The sequence below is a fragment of the Salmo salar genome, chromosome 06 (assembly GCF_965601325.2).
Source record: "Salmo salar chromosome 06, fSalSal1, whole genome shotgun sequence".
Classification (NCBI taxonomy): Eukaryota; Metazoa; Chordata; class Actinopteri; order Salmoniformes; family Salmonidae; genus Salmo; species Salmo salar.
The window spans coordinates 60,521,397-60,530,028 of NC_138296.1; the positions used below are offsets into that span (position 1 = coordinate 60,521,397).

Sequence of the window (8,632 nt, forward strand, 5' to 3'; positions counted from 1 at the left end):
TTGATATTAATAGTGGACGTGGTACAGTACAGTGAGGTCTGTAATATTACATTTACACAGTGGTAAGCTGTCCATAGAGGTTTAGTCAAATGTATATCAGTGGTCCTGGAATGTTTTATTTGGTGTTATTCCACATAACAAACCATAGCAGTAAACGATACAGTACATGTAACCTAAACAGATGCATATAACCAGATGGCCATGCAGTTCTATTCACAGAGGCTCTAACTTTCAAATCAAATCTAATCCAATTTTATTGGTCACATTCACATATTTAGCAGATGTTATTGCGGGTGTAACGAAATGCTTGTGTTCCTAGCTCCAACACCAAATAAAACATTCCAGACCACTGATATACATTTGACTAAACCTCTATGGACAGCTTACCACTGTGTAAATGTAATATTACAGACCTCACTGTACTGTACCACGTCCACTATTAATATCAAGCATTTACTGCCCCAAGTGCTGACGTACGTATACAGCCGAGAGTGGAATATCACTGTGTCGGGTTCCAATCTGTAGTATTTCATGCAGATGACATAAATATAGCAATCTTAATGTAACCTCGTTACTGACAACTTCCCCCCTGGCCCGTGGCACATGCAGAACCCACCTGCTAGTGTTGGACCCCCACACACACTCATACATATACCTCTAAAATGATATGTACGGCTTCCAACGCTGGAGTTACAATATATTCTTTACTTTTATCAGAAAATCCAATAGGAAGATGAAATGGTTCCTAAAATGTCTGGGTTGTCAAGATAGACTTGAATGAGCACAATATAAGAAATCTATCTGGTAGTCTGAGTCACGGAAGAGACTCCTGAGATTCATACAGCAGAGGGGTTTTGTGTCTTTACATTTGAGTCAGTGACCCACATCCTTTGGCAACATTACATGACATCATTATCTGCCACCTTACAAGGGTATCTGAAGTCAGACAAATGAGTGAGCAGCAAGGTTCATGTGAACGCTGGTATAAAAATAGAAATCAGACTCTTGAGCAAGTTCAAAGTTGCACACAACAAGAAGCCAGGCCAGGTTTTTTTTTATTAGGGTTTTAGCAGAAAGCAGGCCTGGGAAAGGGCTTCTCAGAAACCAGACTGGATCCAGGACTAAAGCCACATGAGTGGATCTCACTTGAAAAGAGGAGGTTCAGCTGCAAGGTCAATCCAAAGCCAAGGGCTACATATTAAAACGGAATAACAAATCACAATGTGACATGCGTCTAAAAGAGGCACAGTGCTGAAAGGAAATGTTTCATTCAAAACTATTGCTCTCATAAAAGGAAATGGAATATAGTACACTTAATTAAATACCACTATAACTGTGGCGTTATTTCAACAGTCCTATTTCCATTGCCAAGCCTAATAGGGTGTCTTAAAGATTGGCCGTGACTTGACTTCCCTGTCATCATCAAAACTCTCACAGTCCGAGTCAATTCTCAGTCCTACATGTTCAATCAGCAGTGAAAATGAATGAGCAAAAGATATGGCAGGTTTGCTTCTATCTTCACAATCCTCTGTGCTGAGTCCTAATCAGTGGTTATGGATCCAGCAAACTAACACCACTAGCCAGATGTAGTTCTCAAGCTGGCCAGTCTCAAATGCCTTTCTGGTGGAATGACGATGAAGTCACTTCCCTCATAAAGCGAGAGACAAAGAGACAGCGAAGAGAGAGAGAGGGGGGGGGGGGGGGGGGGGGGGGAAGAGAGAACAGAGAGAGAGAGAGCGAGCGAGCGAGAGAGAAGAATGTGTGAGAGTTTGAGACCCTATGAGAGAGGGGGAGAGATTAATGCTGACTGTGTTTTATTATTTTGATTTTTACAGACTATTTCCTCCCTGAGCCTGAAACACTCAACTATTTGTTTGTCATCAGTTTCCCAGAAAACACATGCTGTCATAACATCTAGGAAAGTCAGGACAACTGGGGTGAAGACAGAATTCTTGCAATTAGAAAAAAAAGCCGGCTCACAGAACAGTCTGTAGGTAGATCAGCCTTATCTTACAGTAAACATACTTTAAAGGCTTTATATCAGTAAAGATGAGTTGAGAGACGTGTTATGTTCTGAAAACAAATCACAAATGGTCCTCCATTGGGGTGAGCGTTTGAGCATTTGGGGTTAAACACATACAGTACATCTGCTCTTACAAAGCCGAATTATGTCAACCAGCTGACCAGCTATCATTTGAAATCCTTTGATTCCCCTTGTTAGGAGCAGTACAATAGCAAGGGCTGGAAATGATTGTGGGGTGCTTCAGATGCAGCTGTTCAAGCTGATAATGAGAGAATAATCCAGAGACGTTGTGTGAGGCCAGCACCACTCCAAATCACTGTGTGTGTGTGTGTGTGTGTGTGTGTGTGTGTGTGTGTGTGTGTGTGTGTGTGCGCATGCTGTCCATCCCATGCACCACACCTTCAGCTCTACTTCAGTGTGTGGGCAGGCTGGATGATTTCACTAAGTGTGGGCTGATATGGAATGTTAAATAGCATAGTGGTAATGCATGGTAACCCTTGGTCATTTTAAAAGAGACACACCCTTGTGGGATGTAAAAGCACCCACAGCATAATGCTGACAATGGGTTATTCAGTCAAATGTGTTTATCTGTAATCTCCATTCAACATTTTTCGTGATATACTATTTTTATGAAGCGCACATAACGATCTGTGATAGAGATGATATATAGTATTATTTAATTCACAATATTTAGTGATCTCAGCAGGTTAGTGTTTTTCGTCATGAATCTTGTTCTGGAGGCAGCACGGCAGTGGTCACTAGCTGGCACAGCCATAAAATCTGATGTTAAACCTAACCTTAACCGCACTGCTAACCCTAATGCCTAACCCGAACCTTAAATTAAGACCATGAAGGACATTTTTGTTTTCATGAATTTGTACAATATCGGCATTTTAGATTTTGCAGCTAGCGAAAATCGCTCAGTTCTGCCACCAGGACAAGACTCGTCCCAAAAACGTCAACAAGGCAAAGCACCCAAACAAATGTAATCCATCTCTTTAGTCCCTTATTTTGCTGTCATGGGAACAGCGGTGCTGTTGTTATGAAACAAAACATGAGGACAGGCCCTGCTGTTTCCCTCCATGGGAGATTGCTGAGCTGAATTAGCTAAGTGATCTCATGGTTCACTGTCTTATCACTTGGCCCTTGGCTGCCGGTGAAGTAATGCCACAGGCACAAACTGAAGCAGATGATTTAAAGACAACCGCTGCCAGAGAAACTTACAAGAGCACCAGGGAATGCAGTGTGATCATTTGAGTTACAGACTGGAGGGGAGGACAAAAGAGAGGCTCCACAGGCAGTAATTTAGTTTCTCATACATAATACCCGATAACTACCCAACCTGTCAATAATCTGTCCAGAAAGGTATACTCCATTAAAGTAATTCAGGCTTGTTAATTGAGATTAAGGAGGAAGTATAAAAGTGTCCAAGAATAATATCCGTATAAATTGCCCTTTAAGAAATGGTCATTGATATGCAACAGGACCTCACTATTCCTTCAGTTGTTCTGAACGCTATTGGCATTGTCCAAAATATTTCTAAACAAACTGACCTCTGACCTGTCCATTACGAAATTAAATAGATTTTTTTTAACACGTGATCATCCTCCACATAACACACAGGACAGCTGTATGGAGTTCCTAAAGCCGATGACAATGACTTGATGACGCAAACGCCACTGAAGCCCTGCCTTACCCACACGGACAGCAGACATTTATTGTATCATCACAGAGGGAAAAATCTTTTGATCAGATTAAAAATAACTTACAATAAAAACAGTGGAAAAAGTTATTAATGGAACGTTCTCTAGTCCCTAGGGATGTGACTGCCTGGCACGGGAGGCTGCAGAGGGGAGGACGGCTCAGAATAATGGCTGGAAGGGAGTAAATGGAATGGTATCAAACACATGTGTTTAATGTATTTGATACCATTCCACTGATTCTGCTCCAGCCATTACCATGAAACTAGTTCTCCCCAATTAAGGTGCCACCCACATGTGCTGCCTGGGTATGTATGTATGGTACCACAGGCTGGCAGAGGACACATCTACAGGCTACCACTGGAATAACAGTAAGAGGGTGTGATAGCATCTCTGTTTACTGTGTGCCTTCAAACAGTGGGGTCTCTCATGGAACCTCTTAACAGAACAAAACCCATTGGGAACATCTACTGTTTTGACATGGGAAAACATCAAAGTGGACAGACATGATAGTGATAATATCAGCCGTTTAGCAGACGCTTTTATCCAAAGTGACTTACAGTCATGCTTGCGTAAATATTACATTTGGGTGGCCCTGGGAATTGAACCCACAACCCTGGCAATGCAAGCACCATGCCATACCAACTGAGCCATACAGGCTTATTAATAAGAGAGACATTCTTTAATGTTAATTACTTCAACTTACCTTGTCCAAATTTCAACTTTCATCCAACGTGAACAAGTCGACATGTTTAGAGACAAATCTCACATTCCAAAGAAAGTTGAGCAACTGCAGTATATTAGACCCTGATTTATCATTGTATTATTGCATCATTTTCACTACGTTCCCTGTGTTGTTACTCAGCTATTAGTACATTTAATATATCCTCTAGAGAGAGAGCTAAAGCGTTCTTCTGGTAAAAGATGTAATCAATGAATGCCTCCTAATGTACCATTTCCTGAATTGAGTCTGGACCGGACGTCAGATGGCAGCAACTAATGTTCTTTCCCAACTTCACTGATTCACAATGTGTTCCACTTTACGAACTAGTAAGGGAACTAGAAACCATATAATTGGGCATCTAAATGTCCCAACATGTAGTCCATAAAAGTTTATTTTTGCAAGGAAAAGAAAAGCTATTCAAATCTATGAAGAATAGCAGAATCATTTTCCCTTACCTGTTCTCAATGGTACCACATCACAGGTGACGACAGGTCAAAAAGGAATATCTCAGTTACTGAGAATCAAGTCCCAGAGTAAAAACAGTCTCACCTCAATGTCTCAGTGTTCTTCAGTTACCTTGACTACGTGTGTCAAAAAGAGACATATCAAACGTAGATGATCTATACTCTCACCTCTTACTTTTCTCTTTTAATAACTTGTTTCCCCTCTTCTCTCCTGTCAAGGCAACAGAGGCAATGCAAGAGGCGTCTGAAGATGAATACCAAGCTTTGTCCTCTCCAGAAGTTTGGGCCGGCAGAGTCTTTTCACAAACTGAGAGGATGAGAGAGAAAAAAGAAGAGAGAGAGAGAGAGAGAGAGAGAGAGAGAGAGACCAGCAAGCAAGAGGAGGTGGTCAGAGCTGCTTTTGTTTGAAAAGTCCGTTTTTCCTTCAAATGGAGATATCCAAAGTTAGATGGAGAGGAGGGTAGATAAGTGGAATATAGCCTTGGTCAGTACCCAGGACCCTGCCTTTTCCCTTTTGTTCCTGGGCAGGAGTGTAGAGCTCTGAGTGTAGCAGAGTCTGCCTGGGCTATATTTAACAAGTGTTCTCAGTCACTCATGGCTGTTAGCAGCTGAGCAGATTGAGGGAAGCTTTTCCAAGCCCCTCTGACAGCTGAACTATCCCACTCTGAAGCGGGCAGGGGAAGTCCAGCTCCACCACTCCCGCCAGAGCAGAGGCAGGGTTAGCAAGGAGGGCTCAGTCTCTGCCTGGTTAGTCAATACACAGTCATCTTTTCTAAGAAGCAAATGAGAAAATCGCAGGTAAATAATATAAGATCACCAGTTTGCCTTCAACCATTTGAGTATGAGAAGTTAGTTTATTGTTTTTGTGTAAAGGTGGTTCCACATTATGCATCCATTTGCTTGCTCAACAATTTTTCCCTAGAAGGATTCGACCACTGATACCGTACAGGGGCCAAGTTAACCTTTTCAAACAAAAATGATTTATTGAGAGCCATAAATATGAGAACATTTGTTCCCAATAAAACCAAGTCAAAACAAAGCATTACAAATGAGAAGCAGTGATCCACTCCTGTGAGGGTTCTGCTGCTGTAGTGTTACAAGCGTGACATCTAGCCTTAACAAACATAGGCTCTGATAACATCAAAGTGTTGTAAATGTCATTGTCTAAGGGTGTATGACCTTGTTCACGCTGTAATTGACAATAGCTCTCGCACCGGAGCAACTTGAACAACACGTCTTTCTTTAAAGTGATGGCATTTAAGAAACATAAACATTCATTGTGAGAGTAACTCCACCAGCATTACCAGTCACCATCGATATAGAAAGGAATAATCACAACCTTTTGGCAACTCTTTCCAATAAAACTAGCCTAAAGCTCAATCAATCAAGTTGGTTCTATAATGACACATGAAAGCTGGAACTTCAGACAGGTGCTAAGTTGCTAGGTCTCCTTGTTGAAATATGGTATCTAGTCTGGGTGTCTCCCAAATGGCAACCTATTTCCTATGTAGTGCACTACTTTTGACCAGAACCCTATGGGCCTTGGTCAAAAGTAGTGCACTACATTGGGAATATGGTGCCATTTGGGACGTAACCCCTAATGCTATTCAATACTTCGGAAACAGATGTACAGTATATGTTCACACAGAGGTCTTATTAATGCACAACTCATTATACTTGAACCACACGCCCCAATGAAGACATAAAGTTGGTGTGAGAGGAGATGTTGTTGTTTTAAAACATGGATCCTTCTATATTTTTAGCCCAGAGCTGATGGTGGTCCTCACATTAAGATTCAGTGTTGCACTTGTGGATAACATGAGACACATAATGTGCCACTTGAGACACGGCTGTAAAAGTGACCAAACTGTTTCTAAGTCTAAGTATTTTATTAAGTAATCTAGTGGTTAGAGATAATTCTTCTGTGTAGATGACATACACTGAGTATACAAAACATTAAGAACACCTGCTCTTTCCATAACATAGACTGACCACGTGAATCCAGGTGAAAACTATGATCCCTTACTGATGTCACTTGTTAAATCCACTTTAATGAGTGTAGATAAAGGGTGGAGACAAGTTAATGAAGGATTTTTAAGCCTTGAGACAATTGAAACATGGATTGTGTATGTGTGCCATTCACAGTGTGAATGGGCAAGACAGAAAATGCCTTTGAACTGGGTATGGTAGAGTTCACGCCCTGACAAAATGAGGCTGTTCTGAGGGCAGAAAGGGGCTGTTTCCCTACAATTCTATCCGCATATCCTTCCTAATTATTATGTCCACGTTCGATCATCATCCTGACATGTGCAATAACAACAGTAAAATGACAACTGAAAGTTTATTGTATAATTCTTTTAAATCTTTCCGGAACATGAAGGGTGATGGTGTGCTCATAACTGTGGCTATGGTTACAGTCTTCCATTCTCTCCTAATGCACAGGGAGCCGGAAACCAAAGCACTGCACATTACTGACAATTGAGTCAGGGCCTCTCCTTTGCTCTGCTCCCTAATGCTCCGAGATGGTTATCATGGCCAGGACCTCTCTGTCGGGCATTTCATCTGGGGTTACTAAGATACTGATCAAGTCAGTACCTTTTGAAGTCATTTTCCAAAATGTTTGTTTACCTTATCCAACGTAAGAGCCCTTTGCTTTTTGGATGGACCCAATACCTTTGCTCAAGATCTTATCGTTTGCAACTGTACAGTTCCTCTGATCAATCAAAGAAATACAGTGAGCGATTCATGTCGTTGCCATTGACAATACACGTAGAAATGGATGTGTATAACTCCCCACGACCTCTTTGTAATCAAGCCAAATCAAACTGCAAGGTGCATTGAATCAAGCTCTGTCATTCAATCTAGCTAATAGAGACAGTGTGTTCCATTGTGAGAAATGCTAAGTGTAGAATTTGATACGGCCCTCAACAGACTCATCCACGGTAAGGCAGGATGAGCAAATAGGCAGCAAGGCAGCTCTCTGTCACATAGCAACCCAGACCTATTTTGGGGAGGTGTTTAAATGTGCTTGTAAAATCAAGGTCCATGTCATTTGTTATTGGCAAGTAAAATTAAAGCAACATTGGATACACTGTACTGAATCCTACGTATTTGGATGAGGTTCAACACTTGTTTTAGATATTAGGTTTTTCCCCCATGGGTATCCAGAGGTTCATAATTATATTTTGCCCTCTGTAGATTACATATATCTATCTTCACAAGAGATGGGTTCAGCATCTGTAGCGTGTCACATTTGGCAAAGGAAAATGTATCAAATTATTTACACATTTACACGGTTCGTTCTAGGTGTCTGGAAACAGATGTTTAGTGACTTTCATTAAGGCTAGATCTCTGTCCTCTTTATGGCAAAATATAAATTATGCAACATCTGTTTTGCAGTTTTTCTGGTGAGCGATTTCATGCTAATGTCATTAGCGCACCATAATGTGCCAAACAAAATAATATCCTATTGAGCTGCAACATAATGTAACATAATGTTTCCGATATGTGTAATGTCTAGCTTGTGGGGAGCTGGCTAGAGCAGTCGAGTTAGATTTTGCAACACACAAAATTTGTTTCAGGAAATCATTAATCATCAGTTAGTAGTAGTGGAGCTTCAGTAATAACACATTAGCTGAGATTTGTGCATTAAATACAGAGACCCCCCCCCCCCTTACATTGGTCTATTTAGCCTTATGTATGAAAGCCCTCATCTGTTTTG

At 41.2% G+C, this 8,632-nt stretch overlaps 1 protein-coding gene across 5 annotated transcripts in view; it reads right to left on the reverse strand.

Annotated features, from left to right (window-relative positions):
* The window catches only part of LOC106607691 (filamin-A-interacting protein 1), a 46,551-nt gene extending 40,978 nt beyond the window's left edge, over positions 1 to 5,573 (reverse strand). For 3 of the 5 annotated variants that reach the window (XM_045720753.2, XM_045720751.2, XM_045720752.2), the window contains exon 1: positions 4,903 to 5,573. The gene's annotated coding sequence lies outside the window, so the exon portion shown is untranslated. The remainder of the gene's footprint in view (positions 1 to 4,902) is intronic. The other 2 variants (XM_014204904.3, XM_014204905.3) reach the window with 2 other exon arrangements.
* Positions 5,574 to 8,632: the final 3,059 nt, after the last annotated feature.